At 34.5% G+C, this 26,835-nt stretch overlaps 1 long non-coding RNA gene across 4 annotated transcripts in view; it reads left to right on the top strand.

The window, feature by feature from the left end:
• Positions 1 to 26,835, top strand: part of LOC106041592 (uncharacterized) — a 259,478-nt gene that overhangs the window by 61,384 nt on the left and 171,259 nt on the right. For all 4 annotated transcript variants that reach the window (XR_010833072.1, XR_010833073.1, XR_010833070.1 and 1 more), the window contains exon 2: positions 18,481 to 18,623. This is a non-coding gene — a long non-coding RNA (uncharacterized lncRNA). The remainder of the gene's footprint in view (positions 1 to 18,480; positions 18,624 to 26,835) is intronic.

Raw genomic sequence — 26,835 nt, 5'->3', positions numbered from 1 at the left:
ACAATGAAAAATGCTGATATATTTTGAGCAGTCTCCCAGAAATGAATTACACAAGTGTTCTTTTACTAGAGGATAGGCGTTCAGTTCATAGATGTATCCTATCATCTGACACAACTGAAAGCCATTAACAATTTTGAAAGCTAAATTATGTATTGAACTTTCTACTTCATATTTGATCATGACATAATTAAACTGTCGTGGGCACTGATCCTCCAGAACTTCATTCCTAATTCATGGCTGTCGTAGTGCCCTCTTAGTGGGACGTGCTGTTAAGTAATTTATCATAAGCCCCAAAAATGCAACCCCAGAGGCCAAGAACCTCTACTGTTTCATTGCCTTCTGTATCCTAGATACAGGTTCCAAAGAAGACATTTTTGTAATGTCCCAACTAAGAGTTAGGACACGAAGGGAGGAGGAAAGAACACTGAGTTATCTTCTTTTTCCTGCTGTGCATCAGAAATAAATCATTCTTAGAATTTCCCTATCAGATTTGTGAATCTAGTCTGAGATGCAGGCTTTTATTTCAAAGTCCTTTTCTTGCCATATGTTTTGCCTTGCCTAGCACAAGTTGTTTGCATTACCTTGATGTAGGTATATTGTTTCAGGCAGTATGACTGACAACTTCCCTGCTGAAGGTGACTTTAACAAAAATATTCTTCAGAGTGCTTGGAAATAATCTATCAGAGTCAGCAGGAAGCAGGATTTTTCTGTCTGTCATGGATGTGACGCTTCAACATTTTCTTTAGAGCAAGAACTTGTAACAAAAAAGAGGAAAAATTACTACCATTAAGTGATGATTAGAAAAGATCAAAAAGTTTCATTGCTGATAAAATCAAAATTGTAATATGAATACTATCTGTATAAGTTGAAATATCAAGTCAAAACACATAGTATGTTATTTGAAAATGTAAATGTTTTTTAGAGTTAAAAACTCAAAATGAAATGAGAAGGTAAAGCTTATTATTTTTGACGTTTGCCTATTGAACCTCAGATCTTTTCCTTGAAACTTTTCAATTTACCAAAACATCTTCCCCCATGCATAGCCATATGAAATCATCACTTTTCCTATTCAGTTTAGTCCTTTGAACTATGGAGGACACTAAAATTGATTCATTCTAATTTGCCAAATAACATAGAACATTTAAAAAGTCATTGTTTTCATGAAATTGTTGTATCATCTTAATTCAGCTATCTTCAGATCTGTCTGAACAAAATACAGAAAACATATAAAATGTCAGGATATATTTAAAATAAGAGAACATGATATTCCACCATATTGAAAGTAATTTTTCTACGTGATTTAATGTTCCAATATAAAACCCCCAAATCTGTGAAGCTTGTGCTACCGTTGAAGGTGAGTCTTTGGTGCAAATTGAGATTGTTAGGTGTTGTGAACTTATATCACCATTTGCTATTTAGTTTGAATCATTAGATACTCATTGAGCCAGCTGTACATTGTAGCCATTCTAAAAGTTGTTGGGTTTTATTTTAATATGTTGTGGACTTTGTATTTTTTCATCATCAGATGTTGCAGTATTTTAAAGGAAAGCTTACCATTGATCCTTCTGGAAGTAGCTTTCATCAAATGTCTGCAAATTGTCAAGCTCTAAAAAAGAAAAGCTGTTACTAACTAAAATGCTATTAAAAAGAAATTCTTAGGGCTACAGAAGAGGTTGGAACTGGTCTTTGGGAACAGGTCTTTCCTTTTAAATTTCCTGTTCCACTTGAATTAATAAGGTTGTTATTAAAGATAGCAATTTGAGGAGTATAATGGAAACGAGTGGTATAAGCATTGTCCAGACTCAGCATATAACACTATATGACAATATTGATCGCTGTTTAAGGCATTGATTCAGAAAAGACACCCTTAAGGATAAAGATAAAATTGAGGGAAAATGTGTTCTTCATGGAGGGGGGATTTGCAAAATAATGTCACAGAGCTTCTTAAATATATTAATCCCAGGAAGTATTCAAGAATGTGAAGTATGTCTCAAGAGTCTGGGAAGGATGCTTAGAAACTGATCTCACATTGTATTTTTTGAGACATGAACTCAGTGCACATCTTGAGCTCCTCCTTAGCCACTGAGAGATTCAGGTGTTAGCTGGTACAAAAGAACTTAAGGTTATCACTGCTCCTCTGTCAAATGCTAGACTTAGTTATCTATGTTCAGTTTCATAGTGCTTCAGTAACTTTGAGCTCACACTGGAGATGCCTAGAAGAGAGGGACATATCTTTGACATCAATTTCCCATTGTACAATCAGGGACCACCATGCCAGCAGTCTGGTACGAAATAGGCACTGGTTCAGGAAGACAAGAAATTATATCAAGAACAAGCGTTTGCTAAAGTCACCTTTGAGTTTCAGCTTCTTAACTGAGTCAAGCTCTTCTCCAGAAGTCCCAAAGACTTGTTCTCCTAACTCTATTGCTAAAGATGATTAATAATAATAATATTAATAATAAAATAATAAATAAATTGGGTAAAACAGTTAAGAAAACAATGGATTTTATTCCAGGATTTTTGCATTTTTTGTATTTCTGCTCAAATTCTCTACTTTTATCAGTAACAATTTTGTTATATGCTGCTTTTTAAAAACTGCAAAATAGATATCAAGTCCATACACATGCTTTATATATGTTCTTGATCTTCAGAAAATATAGTTTCCAACAGTAACACCATTTTCAATTGTATAAAGAATGAATGACATGCTAAAACTGGAATTTTTCAAAGACAATGAATTCAGCTATTAAATCTCATGGAAATTCATTGACTTGTGTCTAAATCTCTTAAATTTGTCTGTATCTATTACAGCCAGATTGACTAAACAGACCATAATAAACATGGACTACCATTATGGTGAATTTTTCCAATAATGCAGATCTTAGAGTCCCTGAATACTCATTAGATGTGAAGTCTGCACACAAATCTATTTTTTAAGTGCAGAAATAAAGTTGCAGATTTACATGGTATGTTGTAATAGAGTTAAAGGAGACATTACAGCCAATTGAACATTTTTTATTATTTCCTTTGTTTAAGACAGCTAACTAAGGCTTGCCTCTATGTTTGAATGATTGGCCATCAAACAGAAAGAGCCAGTTTGCACTGGGTTTAGAACTCGTTAAGGACCCTTCATGGACTTCTGTGGGCAACTGTGTTCCTTTTTACTCTCAATGAATGTCTATAGCATTCTGAAATTCCATAAATGGATAATTGTTTTTTGTTTGATGCCTCCAAAGTTAACTTGGGAAAAGGAAAATCACTTATTTCCTTCTCATTATGAGTGTACTGGAAGATACAATTATAGTTGTATGTTAAGTGCTGCAGCTTAATGCATTTTGGAGTTATAACTCCTGAATTTATATTGGTGTAAACTGAAGCAGAGTCAGTTCAACAGAGTTTTATTTATGGTAAAAAGCCAGAAGTTGATTTGCACTTGACACGGTTCTGTCTTAGGGAGGTTAACAGCTAATCACTTTGCTCAGGTTGAAATAAAAATAAAAGCCTAAATTATTGCCAGATACAAAAGGTCATGTCATTCAGTTACAAGAATTGGATTAATCACTTCTTTCAATTAAAAGAAAGGAAACACAGAACCAAAAACAAATAAATAAAAGGGATGCTTTCACACAATGGGTAACTAGATGGCACATATGTCTATTACTGGATGTCTTTAACAAGAAAATACAACATAAGTCAAAAACGGATGCAGCATTTCTGTGAAACATCTGACTTTTACAGAAGCTGACATCCTCAAATTCTTGAGGAAGCTAAACAACCTGGCTTTGCTAAAATTAGGAGTTGATCTGTTGTGAGAGAGTACATTCCACATCTTTATATTTGTTTTCTGAGAGACTTTTGCTGTTTGCTTATGGGTTGCTATGTGTGTGTGGTGGTATGGTGGGGTAGTCCCCACCTTTTGAAACATCTGGTGCTGGCTTTTGTCCAAGAAAAGATTCTGGACTGCGTGATTCAGTGAGCCCAGCCTGGCTTAGTGAGCTCAGCCACTACATTCCTGTAATGGAAGGTATTTAAGACACATATGAAGGAACTCATTTATTTTCAGGGTGTGAACTACATCCTCGTCATTTATTATAATGGCATGTTTAGTGTCAACATGGAACTGCATACCTCATAGCTTGGACAAATGAAAAAGTGCTCTCACAGGGGCACCAAGTACCTAAATAAATACCACTCTACTAAAAAATATCTTCCAATCCCTCTCTTGAGAAGTGCCCAAAATAAACTATGCACAAGCTGTTGCCTGTTCAGCCACAGGCTGAACTGGGTGAATTAAGTAGGGATTGTTGTGATGAACAGCATCCTCCCTTTCCCAGAGTTCAGGGAGATTGCAGCATGGTACAATACATATTTTCCTCAAATGCACAGGTAATGAACCCTGCAGGAGAAAAAAAATGTGAGCAGATATTCAATGGTTAGTTCTGCCTCTAACAGAGTACCAATTTTGCAAATTGTATGGTATTTTTGTTCTCTGTGTTGCTATGTACTTGACATTGAGAGGAGATAAAACATAATTTACTTGTTGCCTGAGGCAAATTCAGCTAAGCTCTCTATCAAATAAAAATTCAGTACAATATTGTCATTGTTGTTCATATGTTTTAAATATGATGAAATATATTCAACCCTCAGAGTTTCTTTGTGGCAGAGAAAGTCACTTCAATATTTTATTTGAAATTGATAATGCACTGTAAATAGCCATTTTAATGGGTGTCAGAACTTTAACCTCAAACTGTTTCCCATTTGGCTGAGGTTTTTTATTTCATATTTAACTGTATTCAGTATATGGATTTTCCTTCATTGCATTCAGGAAGGGAAGAATGTTTTCAAAGTAACTAATAGCTGCTTTTTTTCTTTTCTTTTTTTTTTTTTTTATTAAATTGTCATCAAATTGATACTTCACCTTGCAGTAGTGACAACGGCAAATATCCTCAATAGATATTGGGAAGTAGGACTAGGAGAAAGGCATAAATACTAAGAAAAATAGGAACATCGATCAAAAAAAGTCTGCTATCTCTTCGAGTTTAAATCATAACTGAAAGAGCTAGATTCTTTGGAAAAATGAAAGATGTACAGAAAATCTACTGCTAAGATTACTGTGTGTACCCAAAGAGGCTGCTATGAAATAGGGAGGCAGGTAAGTTGTACTTGTTAGTACGAAATAGACACTCTGTACCACTAGAATTAGTGAAAAAGCTGGAATGATCGTGAAATTTGGGGTACAGTGAAATTTAACAAACCAATTTTATAAAGCTGACAAAGTATGCCTGATGACGATCATTAGGGTAGGACATGTTTTCCTAGTAAAGAGGGATATGGATGCAGTTTAAAGACTAATCTAAAATTTTCACTTTTGATGAAGTAAAGACCCGATAGCCAATTTCTTAGTATCTGTTGACAAAAAGTGACAAGGCAGGTGAGGAGGTTTAGTCACACTGAAATTGGCTGCTCGTCGTGTTCTTAACTGAAGGACACTCAGCTTACCCTTTGGGCCTCTACCACCACTGGGATAATTCATTAATGTCACCAAATTATGTAGCTTGTTCTCTTCCTTTTTATGCCATAGCTGATTTCAGACTAATCCAACAAAAGCTTCATGAGAGGGTAGATATTAAAATGCTTGTTAAAAGTGTCCAGTTTCAACGAAGCAGTTCAAAAGTTGAGGCAGACTTAACAAAGATGCAGTTAGCTAAAAGTGCTGCGCTTTACTCCTGACAAGGCTTGACAGCTGACTGCTGATTAAACGTTGCAGTCCTTACCCCAGGAAGCTCTGAGTCAGCCTAGAATTAGGAAAAATCTTCAAAGCAGTCAGAACTTCAGAACTGTGCTTTACAAATGAGACACTGGATATGTAATTCAAAACAGAAAAGGAAAAGAATACATGACATATTTTGCAGATAAGCTTGAGCACAGGAAGCTGACTTTGACAGACAAAGTATGCTTTTCCTGACTGATGCTTCAGAGTACCAGTAGATGCTGCAGCGCATCATAGCGAGGGTAGCGACGTTTCTCTACCTGGTAAGAAAGATCTTTTTAAGTGAATTTGGCCACCTAGTGCTGTGTCTAAATGACACCTACATTTAAAAAAAAAAAAAAGTTGTTTTTTTTTTCCCTCCTTGCAATTTTAGCATATTTTTCACTATGACTTAGTGAAGTACAAGAAAACAATGTAGAAAACAAGGTAAAGTTTTATTTTTCTCTAGCTTACATTGATTAATGTTTTTAAAGAGCATAATGACAAAAAAGGGAGGGTAATCGACTGGCAAAAATTGGGGGAAAGAGTGTTATTGATATTCCTATATTAATGGCAAAGGTATCGACGTCATGAATTCATTGAAAAGTATTGCTGCTGTTAAAGGCACAATCAGGTGAGGAAAAAATACAAAAAAAAAAGGTCTTCTGGATATGTTCAGAATCTTACGTGTTTGGAGAGAAATGCCCATTTTGTGGCATCAGATTGAAAATTCTGTTTGTCTTCATCAAGGAAAATACATTTTTCCTTTGCAAGTAAAGTGAAAATGAGACCTATTAGTATTGGCAAAATGGGGATTATTGATTAATGAGAAAAAGAATCCCCTTTTAAATCAGAAAATCCTGATATTTCAAGAAAAATATCTAATGCTGCACAGAGTATAATACCTTCTTTCTATTATCAATGGTACTGGCTTTCATGGAACTTTGTGATCATTGCCAGAAAAAGGACAATCAACATATCTGTTTTAAAAAGAATATGCTTCAAATCAATTTACATAGAACCAGTATATGGGTAGTTGAGCTACTTGACCATTCCTAATCCTTCCTGCCTTATTTAGCTAATTAGATCAATTTCCTGATGTTGAATCTACTGTTCAACACAGGTTATATCTTTAAGTCTGTTAAATAATGAGTTTCCTTTGAAAGGTTAACTGTGATTCTGAGGCCTAAAACTCAAGGATTGTTAGTATCTTTTAGGAATAGACTCACTTTGTAACCCTAAATATAATTTAAGCATTGTTATAGCTGAATGAAAAAAAAAAAAAAGCTAAGTGGAATAAGCATCCCTTTGATACATAATATACTAGTTCGGTAGCTGTAAGTATTCATAAAGATGCACCTGCAGCAGCATGTAGAGCACCAACTTTACAGGGAGCTGGCTCCTTATGTATGAGGATATTGAGGGACTCCAGTGGAAAGTGATGAACTTCCCAAATTTTCTAGCTATTTAGTGTCAGTGCTTTCATTTAGATCATTTCTTCCAGAATGCCTTGGAATCTGAAAGACTTCTCAACCGTCCCTTGTCATTTTTGCACCAATGCTGTAGGCATGAGGTTCATACACCCCATTTAGTGTACATTCAAATTTACCCTGCTGTAAGCAGGTGAAATAGGAATTTAAATCAAAGATCTCAGTTGTTGAATTAATTCACAGAGAATTAAAAAAAAAAAAAATGCAGATAAATTGACCAGTACAGATGATTAAAATCATAGAACCATAGAATGGTTTCAGTTGGAATACACCTTAGAGATTACCTAGCTCCAGCATTCCTGCCCTGCTCAGGGACACCTCCCACCAGACCCGGTTGCTCTAAGCTCCATCCAGCCTGGCCTTGAACAGGGGTGGGGCATCCACAGCTTCTCTAGGCAACCTGTAGCTATGGCTTCTTTATTGTGGGGTTCTACTTTAATTCTACAAGTATCATGGGTATGAATACTGTTTACTTCAGATACATTCAAGGAATTTGTTCCTGAGACTTTGTTGCCTACAGCTGGATTGCTGTTAGGTGTGTGGAATGGAATGTCATAATATAACTTCACTCCAAAGTTAGGTGGGAAAGTTCTGGGATGATAAGTAAAACAAAATTTGCTAGGAATATTAAATCATAGTTTTAGCATTGTTTAGTCAAGTTTGCTTTCTGAAAATTGTTGTTATTTACTGATTTAACATGCAATCAAAATCAATAGTCATGCCCTTCAAGACTCTACTTACTGGGAAAATTAAAAAAAGATTTTTCTATGAACAATTCTATGTTTATTTTAATTGTATTTGCCATATATATATATATATATATATCATACCTTTATTTTGTGTTTCTTCCTGTTTTACACACTGGAGCCTTGGTTTATGGTTTGTGGTTTTGGATGGTTTAGTACTGGAAAAAAAGCAGTTTTAATGATAACATAGATAACATGAAGAGTAACTTTTTTGGAGAGGAATCAGTGTGAAAGTTGGCAGATGGATTTTTTTTTCCCTCCCAAATTCACACTTATTTATTGCAGTGATAACCAAAAGCCTTGTAAACTGAGTTGTATTGGATTTTCTTCACATGTTTTTATATTTCCCATGAGGCAAATCCTCAAAGAGCCTTAATATCTGCATGCAATCCTTTATGAAAGGCAACAACAGAAAATGAATAGTTTTAAAGTTTGCCAGTTCTTGTGGGATTCATATGAGTTTACTAGACCCTTAATGCAGTACTTTGAGTATGTGTAGCTTCAATTTAAAATACAAATAAAATCTAAAAGCAGGATATTCAGTAATTACTATAACCCCAAACTCCTGTAATTATGTGCCGACTGCTGTTTGGAGTTGAGGAGAGGTTCAGTGTCTTTATGAAACAGCAGAAGCTCCAAAATAGATCGGTGCTAAATCACACGTCTTTTTAACACCATTCTGACGTATTAGAACTCAATGGTACGTAATTCTTGGATTAGAAAATTAGGGGTAAATGCTTTATTTGTCTCACTGTTAGTCTGCTATGGGTATGAGGTAGACAGTGCTGTCTACCCAAGAAAACCTTTTTTTATTGTTGTTTTTGTTTGGTTTAGCCATAACCCATGGCTAAATATACAGAAATTAGAAATCAGGAAACTTCTTGTGTTTTGTGCAGGTTTTTTTTATTGCTTCCCTAGATAAAAATCTGTCTGTACTGTTCCTAATGACCTCCTTTGGTTTTGAAAATTTTTTCAGAAGAGCAAGGAACTGGAGACTCAGTGACTTTCTCTGTGAAGAATTTTCTTGTAATTTTACCTTAAGGAATTTATATGGTAAATGCTTAGCCTCCTGATATCCACTAAATGTTGATCTTGATGGGAGTCTTTGTCTCTCTTTGTTGGACAAGTCCCTTCCAGCCTGGATTACTGTACTTCACTTGTTTGTAAGCTGAATTTAGACTGAGGAATTCATTTCATATGAGACAAAATACACTGCCATTTTCTCTGTCACTGAAACTTCTGTGAAGTACACGCCAGTGGGTCAACATAGACCACTTGGTCAAGGGTAATGCCTGGTGAGTGGAATCTGGCTACTGAACAAACCTTCAGATTTCAGGCAAAGTCAGAAAACAGTTCTATGAAACACCGCAATATGTATGTGTGTATATATTTATATTTGTTTTATGGCTTCAACAACAGCTATGTCTTTTACTGCTATGCCACCTTTAACCAAAATAATTTTTCAGGTCCAACACTCATATTTATTATTTCCTGTCATGAATGTTTCTTGGCAATTGACTCTCAAATGTTAGAAAGCCTTTCTTGAAGGAAAAAAATAATAATAATAAAAATAATAATAAAAAAAAATCCAGTGTATTTTCTTTTTACACTGAGCTTCTTTCAAGCTGTTTTTTCAAATAGTCTTTGGAAGTTAGTCAGTCATCTGTAATAAAAGCCAATGAAAGGCGAGATGTAATTCCCATAAACTCTTTGAAAATGATAGGCCTAACTACCCAGTTTATGTGCAACTTAAGACACTTGGGTGTTTTAAAACTCTATTTCCTTTCAAACCAGTAACATCACTTTCTATAGCTTAGAGAGAGAGATGATTTTGAATGTCTCACAAAATTGCAGAAAAGGTGCTTCTACAACAGATTTTGTGAAGTACTGTGGCAACTCAGTATTTAAACACAATTTAAAATGTACATTTAGTTTTATTTTATTTTACCAATATCAATCTGACAGCTACACTCAGTAAAAATTGTGGCTGTCTGTCTGCAAGAATTGCATGTCATTTCTTTGCAATTTTTTCATTTAGCCATAAGAACATTTGAGTTGCGCCGACGACATCCATGCAGTAAGTGAACATTGCTGACATTCACTGGGTATGAAAGTGGTCTTCAGGGAAATAACAGATGAATTAAGGAAATTATCCAAGTCAGGTAAATGTGTGATAATTTACTGAATTAGTCTAGAAAGGAAATTGTACCAAAAGCTTGTTGGCAGAGCCAGAGAAGCCCCTATTGCAATAAAATAGTAAATGGAGTCTGTTGAACAGTGTAATTAATAATTTAATCACAACTAGTGAAAGAATAAAGAATTACCCTGTTATAGAGTCAATTGCCTGAGCTACAAAAGTTTTGCTTATAGAGTTTAGATACTTGACTTGAGGAAAAAAAAAGGGGGGGGGGGGGGGGCAAGAAATACTGTGGTTGCTTTAGGTATTACTTGCCTGTCTTTTTCACAACACTTTGTGTAAAGATATATAGGAAGTCATGATATAACATGAAATATCGTGAGCTGATAACTAATGATGGATCAAATTATTGTTTATCAAATTTCTGAAAGTGTCAGAAAAAGTGGTATATGAGGGTGTTGTGGCTTAAGCTGCTTAAGGAGCTTAGGCAGCTCAGCACCACAGTGTTTGCTCCAAGATACATCCCTAGTGGGGTAGGGGGAAGAATCAGGGAAAAAAGAAATATCAAAAGCTTGTGGGTTGAGATAAAGACAGTTTAATAGGACAGAAAAGAAAGAGAAATAACAATAATAATGATAATAGTAATAATAATAATACATACAAGTCAAGTGATGCACAGTGCAGTTGCTCACCACCTGCTGACCGACTGACTGATGCCCAGCCCATCCCTGAGCAGCTGTCCCCCCACCCCGCTCCCACCAGCCATCCCATATAGTTGTTCAGCATGACACCACATCGGATGGGACGTCCCTTTGGTCAACTGGGATCAGCTGTCCTGATTCTGTCCCCTCCCAGCTCCTCATGCTACCCAGCAGGCAGGGCGGTGTGAGAAGCTGACAAATCCTTACACAAGCAGTGTAAGCGCTGCTCTGCAACAATTAAAACATCAGCATGTTATCAATGATATTCTCATCCTAAATCCAAAACACAGCACCATACCAGGTACTAGGAGGAAAATTAACTTTATCCTAGCTTCCTAGCTGAAACCAGGAAAGAGGGGCAGTCTGTTTCCTTTTGTCAGCTAGGGTAAAAAAATAAATAAATAAATAAATCCTGTCATTTTGGCTCGTGTTCTGAACATTCATGATGCCCCTCTAGAGGGTTAGTGTGCTTGTATGGCACAATGCTGGCTGGCCCAAGATTTCATAATTTGCACAGGGGCATGTAACAGGCAGACATTCAAAAAAAGTAAAGAAATGTCTTATTTGGGTTCTTAAGGGATGAAGGGATTTCATTCTTACTGATTAAAAAAAAAAAAAACAGCGAAAAGCATCTACTGTTAATTCTATCTGCTATTACCATTAACTAATAAAAAGGGGAAAAAATAAACAGTGTACTGACTGATGACATAAAATTTTCAAATAACCCATAGCTTGGTTTGCACTATTCATTTTGTGAAGATTATAGGTGATATTCAAGGAGAAAATATTAAATTGTTTCATTAGTTTTATGTCTCTGTTTCCAGGTTTAACTGAGTTAGGATTTGATGAGTTTAACACAATTACTCGACTGATTGTTGCTATTGGAACGCAACCATGTTATACATCTAATTTTATAGATTATTTTTTTTTAGTTGACTTGGTATTATGTTGTGATAAAGGGTCCTTTCGCATTCTTGTAAAGTAGTGAAATAACTCAACCAGTGAAGTAGTAAAAAAGAGAAGAGTCTTCTAGGTGAGACATGTTCTCCCTTACTTGCCTTTAGATCTTAGAGTACCAACTTATATATAAACTATATTTACTATATCAACATCTAAATAGAATAACCATGTTCTTGCAGAAACCAAAGCAAATTCCTGTGTGGATTACAGACCCCTAGCAACTGTGACTTCAGCTAAACACAACTGTTCAATTCTGTTTTGAACACAATTCTCATAGATTTTTCTATTTGCACGTGAAACCCGATTGAATTATACACCTTAGTGTTTTCTTATTCCCTTTTACTGAAAAATAGGTGAAAGGAAAATTAGGTTTGATTTATCTTGTGCTTATAATTGAACAGAACTGGCTATGGAAATTTCGGCTCACATCTGAACGCCATTCAGGCTTACATCTGAAGGAAACAGCCTAGAACCTACATCTGCAATAAAGCATAAAACTCAGTGTGGTTATACCTACGTTTTTAAATTTTGTCGTAGGTGCAATTTGAATTTTGTGTATGTAGGTGTGTAGAGAGAAGAAAGTGACTTTCTTTCCTTGCATCTCACTTCTGTGAGCTAGTCCTTGGAATGCCTTTGTGATCTACAGCTTCTTCTTTCATTGGAGATATTTTACATGAGTTTTGAAAGACAAAAACATAATTATTTATGAAGCACCCTTAAGTGCATTTTTAAAAGAAAAACCATGGATTCATAAAGAGTTTATATGGAACAAGGTCACTACAGCTATGCTGTGTGGAGAGAGACTTTAGAGATAATCAGTTGACATAGGAAACCTTCAAAGGCTGAGGACCAATAAACAGAGGGAAATGAGAATGAGGAAAAAAAATGGTTTAAAGTCTAAAAAGCAATATAAAAGATAATCTTGATATAAATCAAGAAATGAGGAGTAAAGGATTAAATGGAGAATGAATAAACTACAGTTGAATGTAAAAGAAAAAATAGAGCTGGTATAAAAGAGGCGTAGAACTTTAGGATGTGGTGAAAGTGAAGTATGATATGATGAGAGAGAACCTATTTCAAAAAAAAAAAAAAAGGAAAACAGTGTTGTGGGAGCCTAGTCAGGACAGAAGGAAAAGAATGATTTGATTTTTTGGGGATAATCAGTAAGTGATGGAGAAGTAATATGTGATGGTGGTTTTAGTTGATTGGTTTTGAAATTTAAAACTGGAAGAAACCTCCTGGATTGCTCAGTCTAATCTTTCTATTTTAAGCAACCACATCATGCTATTCCTTTTCTAACCTGTCTTGGAATCTTCCTCTTCCTAATGAGAAACTGCCTAGAATTTCATTGTTCTGATTGTTAAAAAAAAAAACTTGTAACATTCAGACTAAATATATTCATGGCATAGATTTTGTAAGCAGCTCAGGGCTACGTTAAGCTGTTGAAGTCAATTGATGCACCACAGGTGAAATAACTGAATGCCTAGTGAGGAAGTAAACAAGCCAAATAATAGGATATTATGTATTGGTATGAAAAAGGCAGGAAGAAAATGGGAAATGTATGCTTGCTTTCAACAGTTGAAAAGCAAGTATTGTAATTTATTGTTTTATTATTCTTGACATTCTTTTAACCTTATTTAGCATTATAGGGTTCATTAAAGGCTACTTTCAGAGTATAAGAGTCTGAAAGAAGAAAATACTTTGTTTGGTTTTGGTTCTTAAGTCTCTAGTAGAAAGAAATGGTTATTAGGAACAAAGAAATGAGTAGGAATTAGTTACTTATTCTTTTTTTTTTTTTTGAAAAGCATAATTAATAATGCTGGAAAGTACTAACTTCTTGACTAGATCTTGTGTAGCTATGATACTGTACTGGAAACCTTTTTATCTACTTTTCTTATATCAAGAATTCTATATTTTCTTTGTGGATTTAAAAAAATGTGGATATTCCTGAGAAACAAATGTAAACATCTTAATTATATGATTAATAAAGAGCATCTGTGAACTAGAAGTGAGGATATAAAACAATATTTTAGATTTAAAATCATTTAGCAAGATACTTAGATGGTGAACTTCTAGTAGGGATGACTCTGTCTTGCTGAAGCACAAAAACTTACAGCAAACTATATTTTCCAGACTTCATAGTGGCAAATAGCGGTAGCATTTAGAGTGTTATAGTCCTGGAAGTAATAGAAGGGACATACTGTTCCCCAATAACTGTTGATTTTTTGAGAAAAATTTCTCCATTGGTTTACAGAGTAGCATAGAGACAGAAACTGGCCTAGGCTAAACCCAAGAAGTTGTCAGAAAGGTTTTGGAAAGAAGTGGAGAAGTGTCTGTAATAGCCGTAAGGATGTCACAACCACAGGGAAAGATGTGACTACAAAATTAATTGGATTACCCAGTTACATCCCAGTTGCTTTGGAAAATTATAGTAATGCTTCCTGTGTCAACACAAAGGTGGAACAAAATAATTTGATATTTTTTTTAAAATCATTCATTGTGTAATAAATATTTTACAAATCTTTTCTTACTTTGTGGGGTTTTCAGCATGTTAGTCCTGATTTCTATAAATATGTTCATTAATTCATTAGGCTGTTTGGACAAACATCAGTGTTAAAATTCTCTTAAACTTTTCCTCAGCTGTCTGTTACCTGTGATGCAAAAATGGGCAGCTGAATGAGGTGGTACTCTTACTGTAAGATAAATCAAAGGCTAGTTACATTTTTAGGCAAAAAATGGTCATTAATTTAATTTAGCATAGACTTTCAATATTATTATTCATTTCTATAACTGAAGATACTTAAAATAAGAAAATATTTTCAGATACTAACCACCAAGTAGCAGCATTCACAAGCATTAAGTTATAGATAGTGTATTGCTTATAATAAATATCCTGACAGAATAAATGTCCTGCTCCCACAAGGAGGTGTATTATGTGATTAGATCTACTGAAGTTGTATTTAAAATTCTGTAATTCATTTTCACTTACAAAATCTGAGTTTTAAATTCAATTTAACAAACTTTTTTAAAATATACTCAGAACAATCTCTGTTAAAAACTGAATAGGAATAGATAAAGGTTTTCACTCTTTTCTGTTGTAAGGATCTTTATAATATTTTTAAGTGCCATTTCATGTTCATTCAGATGTTATTCCATTTACAGCAGATAATATTAGATAGTCCAATTTTCTTTAAAATTTTCAAGACTGATGCAGGAGGGATATAGAAAATGCAAAGAAAACAGTCTTGCTAATAGTAGGATATATTAGATTATTGAAAATACTCTCAAGAAAGCAAATTAGTACCTTACATGAAGCTAAGAACAGAAGACAGTTTCCAGAAGGTTTCCTCTAGATAAAAAGGGAAACTTTTAGAGCTGAAGACTAATTTTGGATAAAGATTTAGATATTTGTGGTGGAAGTCAGTAGTATAATGGCAAACATCCAACAAAGAAACAATGGCAACGTGTAGGATATCCATCACATTGCAAGACTCTTTTTCATTCAGATGCCTGTCTTCATCACCATTCAATTAACTGCTACTTTATTTACAAAAAATAATAGTGTTTTATGATGAGTCCTTAAGGTTTTGCTAGCTGCAGTATCTATGTGTCAGCATAATCAGACAGAACAGTTATAGAATGTGCCTAAACAGATGGAACATTAAAAGAAAGTATAAGTTTTAGTTGTACATCATGCTAGAAAAGATGAATAAAATGGGCATAAAACCAGATGCAGCTGTTGAGGATTCTACATGGGATTGAACTTCTTTCTTGTGCTGTTATATCTGAAATCCTTTAGAGGATTGTATGGGAGATTTGTATCCAGAATTTTACCAGCATAAAATAGTTGTGGTTTTTTTGTTGTTATTTTGGGGGGGAGGGGGGGTGTACAATCTAGGACTGAACATTTACCTTCTGTAAATTCTCTTGATGAATTATTTTAAATAACTTAAAAGCTATTTAAACGTTGAATTCTATTTAAAAAACTTAAAATCCCATGTCTTTGGCTAAATGGTTTATACTAGTACAGCTATAAACTATAATGCAGGCTTTCCAATCACAGGTATTTCATTTACATTCACCTGTCTTGCTCACTTTTAGTATTTGTGGCTATCTATCATGCTGCTGAAAAGCTGAAAAAAATATATTTAAAGAGTTATATAGTGAAATTCAGGAGCTCTTCTTGTTGTTTTCATAAATGACCACTAAATAGATAGTCATTTTTACAAGTAAGCCAAAGTGAAGTCAAATACTGAAGTCCAAGCCTGAAGAAGTAGTTTAACATGAGGAGGGGAAAAAATGTAATCAAAAGAATACATCTTCATTCACTTTTTGTGGTTATTGGGATCAGCTGGAAAAGACAAATTAGCCTTAAATATGCAGATCATCAAGATTTTATGATTTTAGTGCTTAATTCATGATCCAAAACTAAGCAACAGTAAATGCACCATCTGGATAGTTAATGATTATAATCTTTTTTGAGTTCTGTTGCTATGCTTCCCAAAGTCTGTTTTTCTCGTTTGTATCCCTTTGTCAGTCAGTGTTAAAGTCATGTGGTTATTTAGGTTATTTAGTGTGGTCATGTGGTTATTTAGGACTTCATTTTGGTGAGGAAAATTACAGATAATGTTAATTACTTCTAGAAAATTTGTAAGGCTGTCTCTTCCGTGCATTGTTAACATTTCAGCATGTGCCACCTAAGTTTTTTTCAAGATCTTCTAAAAACATGGCAGAGGATTGGGAAAAGAACTCGGCTTTGTATAAGTCTCTTGCTGAAAGATCTGGAAACAAGCTGTGATGACTCTGACCCATTATTCCCTTAGTTCAAGCACAGTAACTTCTAGAATTTTGCAGGAGGAAATAATAGTTTATAGCTATCACTGACAGCACACTATGCAGAGCATGATGAGTTTTGATATATTTTCCTTGGTCATAGGTAGGCTAAAATTGTTCTCAAATGGCAGCTGGAATGTGTAAGCAGGGTGAACTTCAATCTGAAGAAATAAGAAATATGTAAAGCATAGGTGTATGATAAAAGAAGTCACACCTTTACCAGTGGCAGTGTCTTTTCTCACTTGTTATATATAGCAAAATAGATGCAGAAGAAAAGGTCCGTGACTTTAGGATGCCGTATCCAAGTTTGTGTGATCCACATTTAAAACTTCCCTAGAAACTTAGAATATGCAGAGGAATGAGATTGGTTGAAAGCACAGCTAGAAGATAGCTTGAAGAGTTAGACAAGGTTCGTCATAGAGTCAATTCACACTTAAAGACTTTCTAATAATTTCTGAAAGCATGCCTTTTACTTTATTTTGCGTGGAGAATGATATTCCAAATTGAGCTGTGCAAGCCACTAGAACTGTAAGAATTATTGCTGGAGTCTATCTCATCTAACTTTCCTGTCTAACTGTCTGTAACTGTGTTAGTTATACTTTCCTGTGTAACTGTCTAACTGTTACTCGTATATAGACTATGTACTGTACTTTACCTGCACATTTGGAATTTTGTTGATGTTTGCTGGCTACCTGTTTCTGTCTCTTGCAAATGAAAAATTACTCAATTCTCTCTACACACAGTTGTTAATGCTTTTTGACTTGTGTATCAGTCAATTAATTCAGGGAGCTATGTGCCTGCGGACTAAAGAGAAATGAATGGAGAGAAAGATCTGACAAATTTTGTGTAATTTTAGTTGTTAGGAAAAAGCTTTTGTTACTTTAGAACCATTAATTACTTTGGATTCTAGCTCCTAGGCACTTAGATAGTTGTTTGGCTCTGAAAGATTATGAGAAGAAGAAAATAAAGGCTTACTGACTGTCATTTTCTTAGTTTCAACTGCAAGAAAACTTTGTGAAATGTTTGAGCTAACCTTTTATAATGCGAAACAATCACGTGGCTAATGATGGAATGACAAGACTGATCATATCACAAATTAAAAACATAATGAAAGTGGGGAATTTTTCAAGCCTGCTGGCATTTTACTGCTATGTACGGAAGCACAAAAAGTATATTTGCCACTAACATATAATTTTTATATAAGAGGTTACACCTGTATGCTCATGGCCCATAATTACTAATAACTTTTCAAGCTGAAGGAGGAAAAAATAATTATTTCTCTTTAAGACTCATTTTGACCAAAACTTATGCAGGGTGTTGTGGTTTTTCTTTTTTTTTCTTTTTTTCTTTTTTAAGGTATTTACCATTTCCTGCATTAGTAAATGTTCAATCCCTCAGCCAATGATCCTGGATTTTAATAAGTGAATATCTTGAATTTGAAACACTAGTGTGTGCGTCATACTTTTACCTACTGTTACAACCTACTCTCACAATCTGTAAAACAGTAGCTTTCAAGAAGAATCTGAAATTTTCAGCAGTAGCTATTGTCTGAATCCGGTAAGCATTTATTTCTTCTCCTGCAGCTATGAACTTCAAAAGAAACAATGTGAGAATAAAGTATTAGATACTCTTCAAATCACCAATATAGATTTCCTTTCACATATACAGACTTAAGCTTAAATGAGGAAATCGTAAGTTATCATATATTAATGAAACCAAAAGTCAGAAGCAAGAATGGAGGCTTAAATGGCAGTAGTTTGCTAATATGATAGACAACCAGGGACATGCTTTGCTATACATGTGAATAACTCCAATATCCCTATCTTTGGGTTACACATTCTTGTGTTTGTTCTTTCCTTTTTAGGAACCTGTTTCTGGCCCTATGGCATTATGTACATTAAAGGAATCAAAACTATTCCAATCATTTCCTCCCGGGCAGCTACAGAAGAGCTGAAGGGAACAGTGCATGCTTCATGTGAATGAAGAACATTGCTGATGCACAGCTAGGTAAGACAAAAGGAAACTTTCTATGATATATGCTTCTCAGCCACAACTCAGAGCAGTCAGTATCAACCCAGGGACAGCTCCACCCACTTAATCACTTTTATAATTTATATACACTGTTGCAGTTGCATCTATTTTTTTTCCTTTGCCCAATCTATACTTACCTATTAAAGTCTACAATTCTCGAGTCTAGGTTGATTAAAAAATCAAATTTCTGTCAGTGATCTTCTGATTCTCATTATGTCTATTTACCCTTGCACTTAACAATGATCAACAGTCCTATTAATGGAAGTATTGTGTCTTTGATTTTGTTCTCTTTTTTTCATCCCCGAAATTTGTATGTAGCTTTCCTATGAAGCAGATCATTCTTATCTGTTATCACACCTACAAATTTCTTTATCTGAAACTTGCAAGCTTAAATTTTCTGTGCTCTCATTTCTGCAGAAATAGGAAGCCAAATAGGGGAAAATGAAAACAAGTGGCTTTGAGAGTACAGATATGCTAGACTTGGAAAGTATTCCTAGCAGGAATGCAACTTCTTTAGTCAAAACTGTCCTATTACTAATTAGCATATTCTGAATCCCTCATGGGTGTATATTGTGTCAGCAAAATGAGTTTTCCTGAAACAACTGTAGTGACTCAATTGTTCTTATATCCATATTAGAGACTGTCAACTCCTCATGTCACTGTTCATCTACGTATGCAAATAAAAGCTGGTAAAGTAAACGTGGCTTGAGGCCAAGGATATAGAGAAGTAGGTTGCAAAAACGTTAGTACTGTGTTCATGGGATAAATACGTTAACCTAAAATTTGTGTTGGCTTTTCATTTGAAAAGCTGTGACACCAGCTGAGTTTGGGGCAAAAGAAGTTTGCCTGGGAACCAGGTATAAAATGCAGTCATATGAACTGGTAGACAGTGTTTTTCCAGTGAAGAAAATCAAAAACAGCTGAAGATATTCTGACATCCACTTTCTCAAAAATTTTCTCTCAATTCTTTCCTATAGCATCCAAAACATGGCACCCCGTGGGCACACTTTTTCTGATTACATAGGATAACATAGATAGCATAGACTGCTGTGAAGAGTCTGCTTCTCAGCAAGTTCTCTAATACATTAAGTAACTGGACCTTTAATAATATGATGATCAAAAATCATGACTAATTGAAGCAATTTGCCATACTGAAAACTTCGGATAATCCTGGGATGCCAAAACAGGTAGAATAAAGTTCTTCATACAGCGGTTTTCAATTTGTGTGCAGACCACTAGAACATTTTACCAGTGATTTCTTAGAATGACTTTCTCATTTTTGGTGTTCTCTTGATTCCTGAGAAATATGGTACTGTATTGTGGAATAAAGAGGCCGTGAAGAATCCAAAACTGTGTTGATGCAGGATGACATGAGACAGGAGGTACTAGACTTTAGCCTGCTGAACAAATATTAGTGAAATTTCTCAGCAGACCTTTATAAAAATAATCTTAGTAGCCTGGTTTAGATGAAATGCCAACAATTTGAAATGCCTTTGCAAAGGAAATAACAGATTCAGTTGATTACAGACTTAGGGTGAATAATGGAACAAGTTTGATATGCTGTTCCCTACTAGATATCTTGGGGGAAAAACAAACTGTAACACTGAAGGTAGTCTAGAGCATGTACTAGATTAATGAAATACACAGAATTTAATAAATGGAAAAGTTCTTCTGCTATTAGATAGACCTGACAGTTATTGGAATCATATAGTAAAGCTATTCAATTGGAAAAAATCATAAATAGCCTACTGTTGCCTCTAGCATATGTTGCATTGTGTTGAAATGGCTCCTCAGAAAATTACAAAATATATTAATGCATAGAAATGACCACACACAGGAACTATTTTTCTTGGCATGCTGTTTATAGCCTGAGAAAAAAAAAAAAAAAATGAGTTTGGTGAGCTAAGTGACATCTATATTTTAAGTATTGCTATTCCTGTATTTTTTTTTTCATTTGCCATGTTGCTTTGTTACTTAGGAGAAACTAGAAATGAATACTAATTAGTCACAATGAATATTTGATGTATACTACTCATTTCTTTTTAAGCCAGCTTCATGTTTTTCTTCCAGATGTGATACTTTCTCACAATGGCTTATATTGTTCATTATGACTAAATGAATAAGTATTTTTCGACAGTAACTGCCCTAAAAACAGGCTCATACATACTGTTATCATGAGCTTCATAAACCTTCTTCCTTTTATTATGTTTTTTTCTCCTGAAGTGTACTTGAATGATCTGAAAAAAAATAATAATAATAGAATGAACAATCTGGAAAAACTTATAAGAGACTCAGCAGTGGCAAGTGAAAGGCAACACACTTGAACAGGAGTAATCATCTTTCACAGATACAGGATGGTGAATAAAAACCGAAGCACCTTTTTGGTGTTATTTTTAGCTCTGTGGCTTTTCATTTGATTGATAGAGTTCTAATTAAAATTTTGGGAAGTAATAAAAATGAGAATAACCATTTTTACTAATAGTGTGCTAGCTAAATTTTTTGCTTATGCTTTCATTATAGAATCTTTTTTTTTAGTTTTACTCAGACATGAAGATTTTATAAGTTGAAACTGTAAAAGTCTGTCTAGTAGGATTGCATATTCTTTTTTCACTAAAACAATAACAATAGTCCGAACTTGAGTATGCACTTAGTGACCTCACTCCTCACTGCATTACTATTTTAAAAGATGTTCACTATTCTGTGAAATAATATTCTGCTTGGAAAACTGAACTTACAGAATTATCTGTTTTTATTCTCATAAACAAGTGGATGTTTGTACACATTGACTGCTGTAGGAGATGTGTAGTATGGTGCAGTGGGAAGAAAGCTGCTGTGTGCCTATCTGCTAGATATACTGAAATGCAAAAACGGACTGTTGGTCTTCTTGATCTCTTTAGTCTTAACGTTATTAGCAAAGTGGAAGAAAGTTGACACAAGTTGGAAATAGCCTAAAAATAGGTTTCACCTTTGGGTCTTTCATTTCTGGTAGTTCTGAACAAGAGTTTATTACGCTGCTTTTCTTGCTTTGAATTGTGATGTGTACTTAAAGCAAGGTTAGGATCCTTAGCTTGTGTTCTGGTGGCTTCACTCAGTGACTTCTTGGGGAATAAAAGCGTAAAAGGTAATGAATGAGGATAGCTCCACTTTAAATGGAGGATGATCAATGCATATTCCCATTCCAGTGTACAGAACTGTGAACCACAAGAAAGGAATAATTCATTGTCCAGGAACCTCTCTTCATATTTGCCATTGCAGACTTACTTATCTACTTATAATTTAGAATTGAATGTATGATATCTTTTAACCTCAATAATTCTGAATGATCTCTGCTCACCCAGGAGGCAAGCTTTCTCCTAATGGATTGATAGGTGGTGAGTTTTAGCTGTGATTTATTTTTATTTTGTACTGTATGTTTACTCTGAAGTTGGTAATACCATATGTTAACTTAAATTATGTGTGGGTGCTCAAGGCGAGTGTTTTTTACAGTAAAAACATTAATAGCAGAAATCTCTAAGGGAGCTAGTTATATGAGGTCAATAAATTCTTGACCTTGTCAAGCTTGGCTTGGTATAGCTATTGTTGAACTGAAATAGCTTTTCAAATAAACAGAAGTTGTCATAGTTTTCTTCCATTTTTCATTTTTTAATATGAAGCAATATTCAATGACCAATATTTTTGATTAGTGATAAAAAATAGTATTTGAAATCAAGAATTGAACCGAGAACTATTACCGGAAGCAGTAGAGTTTGTGTTGTTTCTTAGACTGTGAGGCTGGAAAGTTTTATGTTTTTCTTAAAAAAATAAAAAAAAAAAAGGGGGGGGGGAGGGGGAGGAATAGTGTTGCTAATTTAGAAAAAAATACTGTAAAAATTCCACCTGATGTTTCTCAATCAACTCATAATTTCTTAATCATCCAAAAAGCAATAGAAATCTTTAATGTTAACTCAGTTTTTTCAACTAATTTCTTGAGATATATTTCCATTAAGCATTGAAATCAGTTTTACAGTCTGAAATCCCATGGTATATTTACATATTTTTATGTTTCACAGTTCACCTTGTAATATTCAGAGAGAATTTCATACTGAATTTAATTATAAAAGCCTTCCAAATCCACTGCATTAAAACCTGAAGATACCCCCTTTTGTTTGTATAATGATTCTTCTGTTTAAAAGGAGGGGTTTGTGTAAGCATAATAAAACTGCCTACCTAGGTTCAGTTACCTTTTTTAACCTCAAGGTGGAACTTTAAGATGAACCTGAGGTACTCGTCAGAAGAAGCAAATAGTCTGAGATGGTAGTTGCAAATGCGTCTTACACAGTGAAGATTCACAGTTCCTGGCACATGGTCTTTACAGGAAAATTCAATTGATTGGTAGAGTTTGCAAGACAAGTTCTCAGAATTTCATTTGCCTGTGAAACTACTTGAATTTGCTGCATCTGTCACAACAACGCAATTTGAGTAGTGCACAGAAATATTCATTTGTATATTTAAATTTAGTCTTCTATATATTTTTTTAAAATTGGAGGCTACATCTATTACTTTTTATCACAGCAGACCATAGAGAGTGTTTCTCACAGCAACTAGAATGTGCCTCAAGCTGTTATGTGCAGTTTACAAGCTATTATTGTGACATGAATAACAAAGTTCTATTTTTGGAAGTGTACAGGAAAGGTAAATGAATGGTTCTACTGATAAGATAAACAGACAAATGAATTAAGAAATTTTATAATTAAAGTTGGTAGTTTCAGGATTAGTAAGAAGCTCATAATATAGTATTATCCTCTTATGTGCATAGTGTATGCTACAAAAAACTAATATTCTCAGGAAGAAAGTGATAATCTTGACTGACAATCCAGCAAAGCTTTTAACAGCTGGCATGTTTTGGATTGAAGCTTTAAAATTTCCAAGTTACAGATACTTTATAATGGAATTTTAAGTATTTCCTTTTCTTAGACAGATAATTAGATCTAAGTAAGACCAGTGGACTAGCATTTGAAAACATCATTAAGCAGCATTTAACATCAACACAAAGACCTAAATGACTGTAGCCTTATTTTCTGCTACTGATATGTATAGAAGTCTTGGTTTTGGCATCATATCTGAAAAGTCAATTAAGTGTTGGTGGATATGTGTCGTTTCCGATGTTGTTCTCAAGCTGTTTTTTAGTAGAAGTAATAGATGCTGTAGGGAAATCTGAGCACAGAGCAACCTTGCATTGTCTGTTGTGGATCACTGTTTTATTACAGTGCCTGACAATGAAGCCAGTCTGTTTGGTAGGATCTGATAGTGTCTTTTTTCTTTGTTATTACACACTGGATTACTGTCACCCTCCTCAGTGAGACTGAGGGCTTCTTTTACACTGCTGCATTTGAAAGGTCTAATCCATGAATTGTCCATCCTTGCAGGACAGCAGCACTGAGCAAAAGAAAAATACTCTAAAGCTTGACTTAAAAAAAAAAAAAAGTCTTATGTGCAACAGTTGTTCATGTCCTAAGCCGGTTCTAGTGAGCATGAAGAATTGAGAGTTGAATCCTTTCTTCATCAGGACAGACTTGCAAGCCTTTTCTTTCATTGAGCAGTTTATTGTGATAGCTGTTGCTAGTGCTCTATTGCAGTGCTGAAACAAACCTATCCGCTAAACACATGCTCCTTGGTAGTTTGTCAACTCTGCCACTACCAATTCTGCCATGATGCCATGATTTGTTGGCATGTGCATATTTGATGGAGCTGTCTTTACTCTGGGCACAACTGTTTACAATCCCATGTATCTTCAGATCACTGTCCTGTAATTTTAAATGTTATCTTGTCCTTGTGAAAGGAAGGTATGAATATAGGGTATATTAACACCACTTTTCTAAATTGCTGCTAAACATCCCATGCACTATTCATTTTCTGGATCTACCAGTCATACACTTCATCGTATTATTGAATAATTGATAGAAGATAGGAAGTTCTGCTGACTACAGAACATTCAAAATAACCTTTATTTCTGCCTAAAAGTAGGTCTATATTACCAATATTTTATGAAGAGCAAACTTTGGTCACTTGTCTATTTAACTCCACCAAAGGAGAATGAACCTTAGGGAATTTGTGAGAATTTACAGAAAAAACATACACAGAAGACGATCGTAGGAAAAGCATTTCCATAGCTCCAAATGAGACTAAGCAAATGCATGGTTTTACACTGTGTCACTTTCCTCTCAAAATACCCAGTATGAACAGCATATAAAGTATATAGGAATGTACATGAGAAAATCACGTTAGAAGTAGGATTGTTAGAAGAAAGGCAATACAGAACCTGAGGATAAAGGGGGAAATTCTTCACTAATGGTAAATTCTACACTGTTTGTCTCTTCTGTCTCTGAACAGCAAAAGCTGTCTCTTACTCATCATCACTAGTGATGTCCAGGTAGTCAGAAATTAAACGCTTCACTAGCTGTCATTGTGACAACAAATCATTTTAAAATTGATAAATCTTATGTATATCTACCAGCATGGCACATATATAGAGAGATATATGGATACAAATAGATTTAGATATATGGATATACTGTGTTGGTATATCTTTTTACTTTAGGCCAAGGAGTATATAAAATTATTAGGTAACTATTAGAAAACTATTCATTTGATTTTTGCATAGTATGACCTAAGACTGAGTGTTGCAATTATGATATTTGGGGGAAATAAATTCAACTGAACACACAAAACCTGATGACCATGTCAGCTCCAAGCTGTCATCAGTGTGCTTGCCTTCCTACCTGCCTTCCTGCTAGCTCTTGAGATTTGCTGTAAGCCCAAAACAAGCACTGTGTAGGTGTTAATTAGTGTAATAACATCACAAACAAACAGTGAAAGTGTAATGAAATGCAGCTCAGCCCTGTGCTTGCAATGCAGTATTCATTCCTAAAATTAGCCCCTACTGCCAGAGTAAGTCTCAAAGTCCATTCTCTTAGCTTGATCTGTTTGCTTTTTTTGTGTCTTCAGTTTTTAACTGGTAAGTTCATAGAAACATCGTTAGATTTGTATTGAAATAATATCCTGAAAAACATGTCTTTTGTTAGAGCTTCTTGGGTGATTAATGTTAAATACTTGTGAGGGAAATTCATTGCACTAAAAAGTTTATAATCTAGATAAGGATGACCTTTAATAGCAATTGTAAAACCTGTAGCCCAATGATCAGCTCTAGCCATTGTTTCAGATACTTATATTTTCCATAGGGGTTGACAACAATGGTGATTACCTTATATAATTAATAAGGAGAATGTTCTTAAGTATTTTGCTTAATTGGTGCTAGAGGAGGCTTATTAGAATAGACAGAATGAGATGGGAAGAAAAGGTTGTTTTTAAGTAACTTTATCATTTGCTAATCTATGAGGTATTCTCTTTTGAGTCTTAATAGTGGTCTCTTAAAGTAGGGGGGTTGAACATAAAGCGTATGTTGGGGTATTTTTAATTGGTTTGAAATGGACATGAAATTAATGTGTAGTTTCCTTATTTGGGAAACTGAAAATTTAATTTTACTTGGAATTGAAAATAGCCTTCGAATTAGCCAGTGTATCTTATTAATGTTTTCCTTTCTTCATTTTTTTTAGATTTATCTCTTATTTTCTTTGTATTGTTGCTGTGTTTATTGAGAGCTTTATCATTTTTTTCATTTAACTTCTAAAGCTGTTACATCTCATCCTCATTTAGTGACTATCTTGTCTTTTCTTGGACATCACATCCTAGTTTCTCATTTAAATAGCTTCTTTCTGACCAACTTCAATGTTATCTGCCACTTTTTTTTGATAACACCAGTTTACTATTTATTTATATTCATTTTCTCCCTTTTTTCTTTTTCTGCTGACTTTAATGGTTCTTATCTACTCAATTGCTTTTGATTGCTTTATTTTTATTATTCCACATCCTCCTGCATAAGCATATTTCTCCTCCTAGTTTTGAAGTCCATGGCTATTCACGACATTAAATAACAAATGTCTGCAGTTGTAGGTTCCTCTGAGGTGTTATCTCCTCTTCAAGACTCTGGTGTTTTCCCAGAACATATTTTCTATATTTATTAAAGACAATGGTTTTGAATTTGTGAAGGACAGATAATTTCTTTTTTGCCCAGTATTGCTGAATGGAGAATTGAATGCAAAAATTCTCTTTTGTAATTGTCTTGCTGTAGTCAATGTTATTCTTTGCTCTT

Source organism: Anser cygnoides, chromosome 8, assembly GCF_040182565.1.
Source record: "Anser cygnoides isolate HZ-2024a breed goose chromosome 8, Taihu_goose_T2T_genome, whole genome shotgun sequence".
Classification (NCBI taxonomy): domain Eukaryota; kingdom Metazoa; phylum Chordata; class Aves; order Anseriformes; family Anatidae; genus Anser; species Anser cygnoides.
This window is presented reverse-complemented; position numbering and strand designations above follow the sequence as displayed.